The sequence below is a fragment of the Benincasa hispida genome, chromosome 10, assembly GCF_027475165.1.
Source record: "Benincasa hispida cultivar pf3 chromosome 10, pf3_genome.v1.1, whole genome shotgun sequence".
Classification (NCBI taxonomy): Eukaryota; Viridiplantae; Streptophyta; class Magnoliopsida; order Cucurbitales; family Cucurbitaceae; genus Benincasa; species Benincasa hispida.
Window position 1 is genome coordinate 49,257,902 of NC_143487.1, and position 12,042 is coordinate 49,269,943.

General features: G+C 31.8%; 1 long non-coding RNA gene and 3 other non-coding genes across 4 annotated transcripts; all 4 read right to left on the reverse strand.

Moving 5' to 3' along the window:
* Positions 1 to 4,272: 4,272 nt before the first annotated feature.
* LOC120088194 (uncharacterized) lies at positions 4,273 to 10,572 on the reverse strand. The gene is made up of 2 exons (XR_005484857.2): positions 8,823 to 10,572; positions 4,273 to 4,844 (listed from the first exon to the last, which is right to left on the reverse strand). It is a non-coding gene; the product is annotated as an uncharacterized LOC120088194 (long non-coding RNA).
* On the reverse strand, positions 9,167 to 9,288 carry LOC120089591 (small nucleolar RNA SNORD14). The gene has a single exon (XR_005485265.1). It is a non-coding gene; the product is annotated as a small nucleolar RNA SNORD14 (small nucleolar RNA).
* Positions 9,820 to 9,942, reverse strand: LOC120089594 (small nucleolar RNA SNORD14). The gene has a single exon (XR_005485269.1). It is a non-coding gene; the product is annotated as a small nucleolar RNA SNORD14 (small nucleolar RNA).
* On the reverse strand, positions 10,216 to 10,298 carry LOC120089585 (small nucleolar RNA snoR117). The gene has a single exon (XR_005485260.1). It is a non-coding gene; the product is annotated as a small nucleolar RNA snoR117 (small nucleolar RNA).
* Positions 10,573 to 12,042: the final 1,470 nt, after the last annotated feature.

Here is a 12,042-nt window from a genome sequence, read left to right on the forward strand (position 1 = left end):
AGAGAAATGTTTGTTTGAAACCTAATAGTGATAGAAGATATTTAGAAGATATAGAATAAATCGGTTGAAATAATTCAAACTAGTATAAGAAATAGACTTTATTAGAAAAAGTCAAAAAAATGAATCTCATAATTATTGTGTAAAAGAAATATAATGATAAATACCAATAAAATAACAAAGAGGGAAAAGAAAAGTCAGCGAAAACCATATAATTAAAATGGAAGGAAAAGAAAAAAGAAAATTGAGAAGAAAAAATCTAATGTTAATCAACAATGAGAAACAAGATGAACGAGAACAACCAAGAATCTCCCAAACATATAGAACTAGAATGAAAAAAAAAGTATAATAAACATGAAAATAAAATAAATAAGTAGATTTGAGAAAATTGTTATATTTACGATTCTTAGAGAATATCGCTAAAAGTGCTACCCGCTGCCATTGCAATTACCCAAAAAGTTAGCTTTCTCTTGAGTATGGTGGGTCGGGTCAGTGCCCAAATTTAAAACGGTTCAATTGATAAACTCAGGTCAATTATGGGCCATTGTGGGCCTTCTTAGTTTAGTGCAATGGGTTGGGCTAAGCCCAAATTCTTAACAAAAAAAATTGGGGGAAAATAGGGAAATTAGTGTATAAAAAAATTGGCATGTTTCCAAATTTACACTTTTGAATAAGATGACCATCAAACTTATTTAAGGAAGATGTAATTTTAACACCCAATTCATTTGATACATCTTATCTCCTCAAGCCAATGCACTATTTCTAGCAAAATTCTCTGATTTCTTATTTTTGAAGCACTAGCAATTTATATACAATAGCACATTGTGCATGATGTATGATATGTCTCGTCTCCTCTAAAAATTATAGGATGAACTCGGGCAAACGGCAATCGTCCTCGCGACAAAGACTTTAGTGAGAAGACAACTCACAAAACTTTAGTTTATGTTAATTATTTCCAAATCTCTGGCACCATCAAATACATGGTCTATGCAAGGTAACAAAAAGCAATACACGTCTATAAAAAACCTAAAACTTGTGTATTTATGGAGGAAGATGCATGTTTATGTTTTTTTTCTTTGGAGAGGACGAGGGCGAATGTGGATCTTTATGAATTTGAAAGGATTGGAAGGTTGGTTTGATTCATGGTTTGGAGTTATTGTGTGTAATGAAAATGTAATTGACTAAGAAAACATGTGGGGTTGTTCGATGATTATTATTTGATTTAATCTTTATTGAGATTTATATTATCATCATTGAACGTAAGAACAATAGTAGCCAACTCTGTATTTGGTATGAGATTTAGTTGTTGGTATTCTAAATTTGATTTTTTTTTTTTCACCATGTATCTGTGCTTATGGGTGGGGTTTAGATAGTTGATCTTTTTATAATTTTATTTTGATATTTTGATTTATTTCCCTTTTTAGGTTAACATACACATCTTATTTATATTTATAATTTGGTTTTTAGTTTTTGGTAGTTGTTTTTTTAATAAAAGATCTTGAGATTCACTTGGGATTTTGTTAACCTACATTACAAGATTTGATTTATTTTTCATTCTATTTGATTTTTTGAATTAAATTTCGTTTTAAATATTTGAGGATATATTTGTCCGTTTTCAAATTAAATAAATTAATGAAACTAGGCATTTAGATACTTTTTAAGTAAAAAATAGGATTAGATGTTATTCAGAAATACCTATTTAATTTAGACATTTAACCGGTCGACCCATGACTTTTTATTGGTTTTATTTCACTCATTGAGCAAAGTCCATGAATTGGGCTATCGACCAATCAGGGTTTGAGTCCCCAAACCCAAATTTAGCCTTTGATTCTTAGATTCTTTGGACAAATGACGAAATAAATATAAACTTTTCAAAAAATGTCCAACCAAGTTTTACTTTTATGAATAACCAAAAGACTACCACTACTTTCAACCTCATGGTTCAAAATAAGAAAAACTATGCCCTCACAATTTAATCCCTACATTTTTTTTTGTGTGTATTTAAAACAATATCTAATTATATAACCATTTAAATAAAAAAAAAAAAAAAAATACTAGAAATCATCTTAAAATCTAGATTGATCACCAAAAATAAATCTCTCCCATTAATCTAAAGTCTAGGTTGATCACCTAAAAAAAGACCTCTCCCATTATACCCGGAACCCATGCTTACAATATACTTACAATTCCTAATGCAATAACCACGACACGTTAAACAATATACTTCAATCAAATCACAACTTACACTCAAATACATTCAAGTAGGCTAAGATACCTTGTTCGACAAGAAACTCTTCATATTCAACCTTTTCCTCTCATTCTCTCATTCATGCTAGAGAACCTCTCCATATTTCAATTCTTTTATGTCCAAAGAAACCCTACATTACAAAGAAAAATATTTTCGATATTGAATATGAAAATACTATGTATTAAAAAAAAAAGAAACAAGTCACCCAAATATTTTGTACTAACAAAGCTATGATATTATAGGAACAAATTGACTTCTAGAATAGAATCGTTCCTCATACAAATAGATTGTACTAATAAAATTAAGACTTTTTAGGAACACATAATTCTGAAAATAATTTTTATAAAATTTTGCGCAAATATCTTATTTGAATATTTTCAATAATGTTCCAACATTTGGCTTTAGCAGTCTTCTTCTTTATCTTCTCTCGAAGTTTATAATCCACAGACAAACACAAAATAGAAAATGAAGACCCAAATGACATTATTCTAACATTGTACCATGCAGTTTAAAAAGCAATCCTTCTTAAAAGCAACCCCCTCTTTCTTTCATTTTATATAATTCTAACTCCTTGACAACCAAATGTATTTGGTTGTACCATGGAAATGTTATCAAGAATTTTGTGGGAATAAATTATTTTTTATTTAATTTATAAAATTAATTATAAAACTCTATAAAATTTTGGTAGATTAATTTAATAAATTCAATTGAGAAAAATTAATTATTTAACAATCAAATAATAATATTAATTAAATTATTAATTATAAATATTAGTAAAATGAGAAATTTATAATTAAAGTTACTTGATTATATAATTATGATGTATTAATTAATAAAGCAACTAATGAATTCTCATTAATCAATGATAAACTAATTATAATTATTAAAAAAAATAAATTCATATTGTATTCATTATAATGATCATTAGCTAACTACAAATATAATTAATTAATTAATTAATAGTCTTATTGCATCGCTTCTTTATAGTTTATTGAAAAAAAGTATGAAAATATATGTATATATATAAACTAATTTATTAAACTAAAATAAAAATTAAGTATATATTAAATTGTTTAAAAAATATATTTAAATTTAATTGAGTAGAAAAATTAAGTATGTATGTAAATTAATTAATTTATTAAATAGTAATGGTTAAATTCATACATTATAATTTAAAATTTAATATAATATAATTTTCATATAATTTAAATTAATTAATTCTAAAAATATATAAAATAAAAGAATAAAAAATGTATTATAAGATGAGAGACAAAGGTGGAAATCATTCACTTGTACTAAACTTTATCTGTTACCTATTCTCAAATTTAATTTTATCCCAATTTCCTCAATCCAAATGTCCCTAAAATTTTAAGCAAAGAAAAAAAATGGTTGAAGCAAATTCTAAAATCCGTTTTCTTGCTTTCTTCATTTTAAAAGGGTTTTGTGCATAGTTTTTCTGGAAGTAGGATGCCCACCTTCCTCGCTAATATTTTCCATAATCAAATCTAAACTTTTTTTTTTAAAAAAAAAAATCTATTTGAAAATTTTCTTTTCAAGTGCAGTAATTTAAATTTATTGGAGAGATGTACTTTGGGCTCAAGGGGCAAAATGAAGAAACAAGTTTTAGTGATGGGCCAACAAAAGCAACCGAATGGCCATATATATCAATTTCTCTCGATTCTTTTGGCTGGGTTGGGCTGGTGTGGCCCAATGATGAGGTACGTTAATTTCTATGCATTCAATTTGTGCATTGATAATTGAAAATTTGTGAAATATAACTAAAACAACGATTGATTTTGATAGATGTCGCAAGGCCAACAACATGCCTATTAGAAACCAAACACCTTTAATCATTTTTTTTCTTTAATTTTTTTTTTTTTTTTTTTTTTGAAAAAAAAAAAAAGAGAGCAAGATTGAGTCAAAGCGAGAAGTTTCTAAAACACTGATTCAATAATAATACACTAATATAATAATGGAGGGCTTAAGCATAAATTCTATTTTTGAGTAGAAGATAAAGTCGAGGTCGATTTAGTTGAAAATAGTTATTCTTATTCCTTGTATTATTATTATTTTGTAACCATATTAGGGCAAGATGTGTATAAAGGAAATAGGGCTGTAGGTATTCATTATTCATTCAATACAAAAAGAAACAAAAGGTAGAAGTCCAAAGGACTGAGAAAATTCCCAAATCGGTAAAATTGGAATCAGAGCTTCATGGCCGACACCACACTCACTGGAAATTGCTCCTCCTCCAAACCGATAAAATTCACCACGCCACCTCTCAACCAGCTCTTGAATCAACTCACCACCATGAAACTCGGACACGGGAATTTTATGCTGTGGAAGACACTTGCACTGCCAATCCTCCGAAGCTACAAGCTCGAAGGACACCTTTCAGGTCAGATACTCTGCCCACCAATGTTCATCTAGACGACCTCTGAAGCAACGTTTCAATCGACAAGAAAAGGTAGCCAGAAGATGAACGAGTACGTCAAATTAATGAAGATGCACTCTAACAACCTTGCACAAGCAAGCAACCCTATGTTGACAAGAGCTCTAATCTAACAAGTCCTCCTTGGCCTTGATGAAGAATACAACCCTGTTGTCGTAGGCATCCAAGGTAAACCAGATATCTCTTGGTTAGATATGTAATCTGAACTGCTATCTTATGAAAAACAACTGGAACACCAAAATTTTATCAAAATACATAGCTCTTTTGCACAACAACATTTTTTCAATGTAGCATTTAACAGAAATACAAATGGAGGGAAACCACATTTCAATCCCTCATTCAATGGTAATAAGAGGGAATCATGGGTCAGTCGGCCCCAACAGTGATACTATTGCCCTGTTCACATCAGCTCAACCCTCCAACCCCTTTATAGCCACACCAGAGACATTTAACGGATCCAAATTGGTACATTGACAGTGGAGATACTAACCATGTCACTCCAGATTGTAACAACATCAACAATCCAACCGAGTATGGAGGTAATGAACGATCCAGTCACTGTAGGTAATGGTGAACAATTAAACATATCTCACACTGGTCAATCTTGTTTATCTAATGGAAGGAATGAATTTATACTAAATGACGTCCTATGTGTGTCTAACATAGTAAATAATCTGATTAGTATATCAAAGTTAGCTCATGATAATGCTGTGGTTATTGAATTTCACATTAATTGTTGTGTCATTAAGGACAAGGATACGGGCAGAACACTGCTGAAAGGGGAGCTTGACAAAAGATTATACCGACTACAAGGGGCTGAAGTGCTATAAAACAACATCAAGAGCCGAGGAACCGCTCTATAAAAAAATATCAACTCGACTTTTATCAGGAGTTAGGATAAATGTAGTTTAATCAAGAGCATAGGAGACTAGGACATCCATCAGTGAAAACTCTAGATTATGTTATTAGAGAATGTAACTTACCATAAAATCGAATGAAAGAAAAGAATTTTGTCATTCATGTCAATTGGGAAAATTCTATGTCTTACCATTTCCTAAATCTCAATCTCGGGCGGGCTTCCAATAAGTTTGAATTAATACTATGGGGACCACCCCCTATTGAATCTACTAATGGATACCGATATTACATATCATTCTTGGATGATCACGATCGATATGTGTGTCTATATCCTCTGAAACAGAAAACTGAGACATTGGCAGCATTCCATCATTTCACTCAATTAATACAAACTCAATTTAATTTTGGAATAAAGATACTACAATCAGATAATGAGAGAGAATATGACAAAATACACCATCTTTGTGAGTCCAAAGGCATTTTAATCGAAATTCGTGTCCATATACATTTGCACAAAACGACAGAGCTGAGCATAAGCATCGACACATCATAGAAATTGGACTCACGCTCCTTACACAAGCATCCATGCCTCTGTCCTCTTGTTTTCAATAGCTGCCTATCTCATTAATGGCATGCCTACCACAGTATTGTAAGGTAAATCACTTGTCACCATAATGTTTGGTTCTAATCTTGGTTTTTTTAATCTCAGGACATTCGGGTGTGCCTGCTACCCATACCTACGGCCATATCATAGTCAAAAATTCCAATCACACTCGGAGAAATATATGTATATTGGTACCAGCTCATATCACAAAGGGTATGATGTCTCAGTCCATCAGGTCAGATTTATACAAGAGAGTTTCGCTTTGCATCCCAGTCGTTCACCACGATCGCCCAGACGACAGATCAAACGATCGCTAACCAACCATCGTTTAGCACGATTACCCAGACGATAGGCCAAATAAAAGACACCACGATCACTGAGGCAACACGATCGTTTAGAACGATCAACCAGATGACAGACAATGCGATCACTCAGCCTCCATTTTAGAACGATCGTTCAGTCCCCATCGTTTAGAACGATCGCCCAGTCCCCATCGTTTAGAACGATCGCCCAGTCCCCATCGTTTAGAACGATCGCCCAGTCCCCATCGTTTAGAACGATCGCCCCCCATCGTTTAGAACGATCGCCCAACCCCCATCGTTTAGAACGATTGCCCCCCATCGTTTAGAACGATCGCCCAACCAGAGCCCACCAGAATTCCAATCAGAGCCCACCAAAATTCAAGCAACCTCTCAATGGAAAAAAGTGATGGATGAGGAATACACGACTCTAATGAGAAATATGACCTTCTCCATCTCAAAATATCGTGGGGAACAAATGGATATTTCGTCAACATGGATGGTACAATACTGAATCACTTTCAATCCAGTAATGGGATGTATATATGAGTCAACCACCTGGTTATGTCAGCTCTAATTATCTAAATCACGTCTGTAAGCTAGAAAAAGCAATCTCTGAAACAAGCACCACAAGCCTAGAATAGATACACACCACAAGACCAAGTGGACTCCCCGATATATTCTGACCACATAGGAGATTTTCATAAAAACCATACAAATCATGATCTAAATTTTGAAATATCAAACAAGTAAAACAGATCATGCCATCACATTTCATAAATCATAACATACTATAAAATATAATTCTATATCAAAATATCTGAAAGTAAACCACTCACCGTTTACCCGACTCCTCATAATTTCGATTTCTCCATCTCCCATTTATCCTGATATTATATTGATAATCCTCTAATTATCCTTCACATGACCAAAATCCAATTATTTGAAGATTAATCTTCAAGTATAACCAATTTCACCTAAACTTTTGCCAAATCCATTATTTGATCCAAGGTAGAGTTTGCTTTGTAATTTGGTCCTTCAATTACTCTAAAATTAACTCTAGATTTTAAAATTAATCATCAATAGGACTAATTCTATTCCAAGTTTGCTTAATTTTTCTCATTTAACACCCTAATTAGGGTTTACTTCAAATTAATCCCTTATTCCACTAGGATCCCAATTTATTATGATTTTAGGTTTAAGGTATCATAACAATACCAATTGAATCCCTAATTAAGTTTTAGAACACCTCATTAACTTAAAATTTATTTTTCAGCTTTTAATGACAGACAATAGATGACAGACAAGAGTCAAACTAGGAAAGTCAACTCTTTCTTCAACTTCCAACCCAAAAATTTCCAGATTTAGCATCTATTCTTCTGATGAGCATTTCAGACTTAAATTCATCATTTTCCAGGCATGTAACGCTTAATTAACCTATAAAAACCTTTTACTGATCTTAATTAACATCCCTCAAAGTTTGGACGTCCAATTTGCCCTAAAACTCCAAGAATCGACCAAACACTCCATAGTACCCCTGTTTTAAAGCTTAAAATAAGAATTTCCAGATTTGACCTCTATTTTTCCAGTGAGCAATTCAGACTTAAATTCATCACTTTCCAGACATTTAACACTTAATTGGCCTACAAAAACCTTTTATACATAGTTTGGACATCCAATTTACCCTAGAATTCCTAGAACCGACCAAACTCTCCATGATGCCCCTGTTTTAGAACTTAAAATCAGAAATTCCATCCATCAAATTAAAGACCATAGAACTCTAGAAAGACCTTATAAGTACTTACCTTAACCTCTAACTACACAAATTCACTAAAAACCCAAGCTTCCTCTGTTTTCACGAAAACTTTAGCACCACTGTTTTTCTTCATTTTTCCTACTTCGGTCAAATTTCTACAAATCAAGCCACCTACAAACTTCTTTGCTACCTTTTTAATTTGGTTGCATTTTCCTTTCAGCCCACCATATTCAAAATTCCACTTTTCTCTTCGTTTTTAACACATGCCCAAATGATCAGTCCATAACCTTAAAGTCATTCAATAAGAAATTTCAATAAAAAAACACCTTAATTTTTCCAAAATCTCCTTAATTTATGTTGCCTCTGTGAAATAAATTAATTAATATAATGATTTCATTATTGATTGTTCTCAACATTGGTGGAGGGGTTTTAGTGGTTGCCTCTGTGACATAAATTTATGTTGCCTCAATCAATCATTGAAAATGTTTTCATACACTGTCAAACATGTTGACTATCCAAAGTATTTCGAAACCAAAGCTCAAATAAATATACTAACATACTGTGTCTTTATTTTTCAGTAATTCATAACAAATTGTTCAGAGGCTTACTTTGGGATGTTCCTGCCGCTTATAACCTGGGAAGCACCCCCATCACGATGTTTCATCCATCAACAACAAAACATTACATCAAAAAAGCGATATTTCGGATCATTTACTTCAAAAGTTTTCCACAAGCTTCATAAAAATTCATAGAAGGATGAAGATTGAATAATAAAAAAGCAAGAATATACAGATCTGTTTCAGACATTCCAAGCTGGCAGCATTAAGCGCTCGAGCATAAAAAAGGCAAGAGCTTTATGACAAGGCAGCAGCATATATTGGGAGAAGCAACGCTTCGAAAAATGTCAACACAAAGATACAAAATTAAAAAGTAATTCCAAAGGAGTTAAAAGAGACTCAGACATCCAAGGAAGGATAAAGCAGCACTAGCTCTCAAGCCTGGCGAAGGCGAAAGCTCTTAGGCGGCCACTGCGAATGTTTTGAGAAACAAGCCTTCAAGATATCATCATTGTTATCAAAATATCAAACTGAACATAGAGCATGGAGAATCTTAGATACCACCAGAAGGCCCTTGAAAAAGGGAAACAAAACCGGGGAAATGGGGTATCAAGATAAGTTAAGAACAGATGGAAAATATTTAATGATTTCCAATGGAAAACGGAAATGAAGTTACAAACAAGTCCAGAACAGACCCAACAGTTCAAAAGTACTCCACCGACAACAGGAAATGAAAATACAACAGAAGTTCAAAACAGACAATGCAATTCAAGGATTCTCATATAACAAGTCTAAATGAGGTTAAATAAGTTAATAGCAGAACCAACAGTTCAATGATTCTCCAATGATAGGTGAAAAGCAAATGAAACCAAGAATTCAAATAAAAGCAATAGTACTTGTATATAAGATTTTCCAAGCAGCAATGATCAGTAATACATAAACTCGTCTAAAGCCCAAAAATAGTCGCTAGGGGGTTTTGAAGGGCGAACAGGCATTATAAAACAAAAACTTAAATCGTCGAGAAACTAGAAGTAGAACTCTTAAATAGAGCCTCAGACATCCAAGGAAGGATAAGAACAGCAGAAGCTCTCAAGCCTGGCGAAGGCGAAAGCTCTCAGGCGGCCACTGCGAATGTTTTGAGAAACAAGCCTTAAATGTATCATCACAGACTCATTACCAAATCATCATGCAAATCAACAACAACAATCAAATAAAAAAAACAATACAAGAGAATATAGAATGTGGGAAAATCTGAATGCATAAGCATCATAAAGGAAGCAAATGCCAGAATCTCATCTCCCAAAGATCATTGTCGGCAACGTACAGCGCTGAAAACGCTACGAAATATTAGAAGCGCATCAGAGACTCTAATTTATTGCCTTCCAATAGAAGAAAGTCAAACCAAAAACAAATCTAAAACGCATTTGGGAAAAGAACATATCGAAGGCCTCAGAATGTAGAATTTGATTGTATACTCCATCGAAATACTTCTCAGATGGTACGGACAAATGTTCTAAATCATAGGCCAAAAGAGAAGAAAAGAATCAAAACATTGAAGAAGGAAAAAAAATACCCTAAACCACAGTTGAAGATCTGATGAACCGCCCAATGGTGAAAGAGGAGAAATTTCAAGAGAGAGAAGCTGAAATTAAGAATTTTGAGGGAGACGGAGAATTCGGAGATGTTTAAATAGGAGATTTGTGGAAACCCTAGAACCAGCGAAATTACCAATGCACCCTCGATAGCATTCTGGCGATGCGCAATTTTAGATTAAGACGTTGGGGTTTTCATCTTTGGTAACTTTTATTTTTCGGTCTTGATAATTTTAGGAAGAAAAATGGGAAATAGTCAAAACTCGCCTTTACAACTTATCGAAATTTTATTAAAATATTATTTTTTTCTTTTTTAGTTTTGAGCCTTCTCAATATCAAATTATGCACGAGATTCTGTTACCGGGAGATTCGCCTACTTTTTTTCAAATATTAGGAAATCTTTCCAAATCTTATATATTTTTAAATTTTATACAATTATCTACCCAAATATTTGTATAATTATTTCAATCTTATATAAATTATATGATTTCCCAAATTATCCAAATGGTTTTCATTAACTTGTTATTTTTAAAATCTGAAAAATATTGAATTTTACAAAAAAAAAAAAAAAAAAAAAAAAGTAAGATATGACAAATATATAGAATCTTGATGTTAATTTGTCTCTAAAACCCAAATATATAGAATATCGGTGTTAATCTACACGAGATTAATACTGAGATTTTATATATTTTTCATATCTCGCCTAATTTTTTTGCGAAATTTAATCTTTACCCAAATTTAAAAATCAAAGTGCAATTAGTTGAGATCCATTTGGATAGTTGGTAAATCTATTCGAAAGTTTTAAATTTGTAAAAAAAAAATTGGGTTAAAAGTTTGACAAATTACATAAATATTTGATATAATATTTGGTAAAGATAACTGAATTTATATAAACTTTGGAAATATATAAGATTTGGTATAAAACTTAAGAAGATTACATTATATTTAGAAAAATTAACAGAATCTTGATGTACAATCTGACAAGATATATGAAAAAAGTAAAAACAATGATAAATTAGATAAGGTTACATTTTCTTTAACAAAATCTCAGTGGCCGGTCTTGGGTGAGATGGACCGAGAATAACTATTTTAACTAAATGATCTGAATGTCTTGATTATTGAAAATAAGTCATTAATTGAGGAAAATGTATGTTTGAAATTCAAGACTGATGATATTGTGAAGCATGATGATATTGAAATGTCGTATGATAAAAAAAAAAGTGTACTATGTTAGATAAGATTAAATTTATCAAGCATGATATTTCTAAAATGAATAAACTTGTTAAAGTTCTTAAAGCTCTTAAAGATTTAAATTTCTCTAGTTACAAAAAAGAATGTTAGTTTTAAAAAATGAAAACTTGAGAAGCCTATTTATGACTGTTTTTCGAAAAAATACATGATTACATCTCAAGTTACCAAAAAAATGGCTAGAATTAGAGGTCAATTTGGAAAGAAGATATTTATTTTTTTAATAAAAAATGGTCGTCTAGAGTTAGAGTGGCCTTAGCAAAGAGGGTGTGTTTCCCAAATTTGTTTTTAAGCTTCTCATCTACTAGTTTTCTATTATTTTTAAAAATGTCACGCAATTGGTTAAAATAATAAAATATACATATAATTTGGAAACCTTTTTAACCTGTTTTTAAATACTCGATGACTAAAAAATACATTTTAAAAATTTA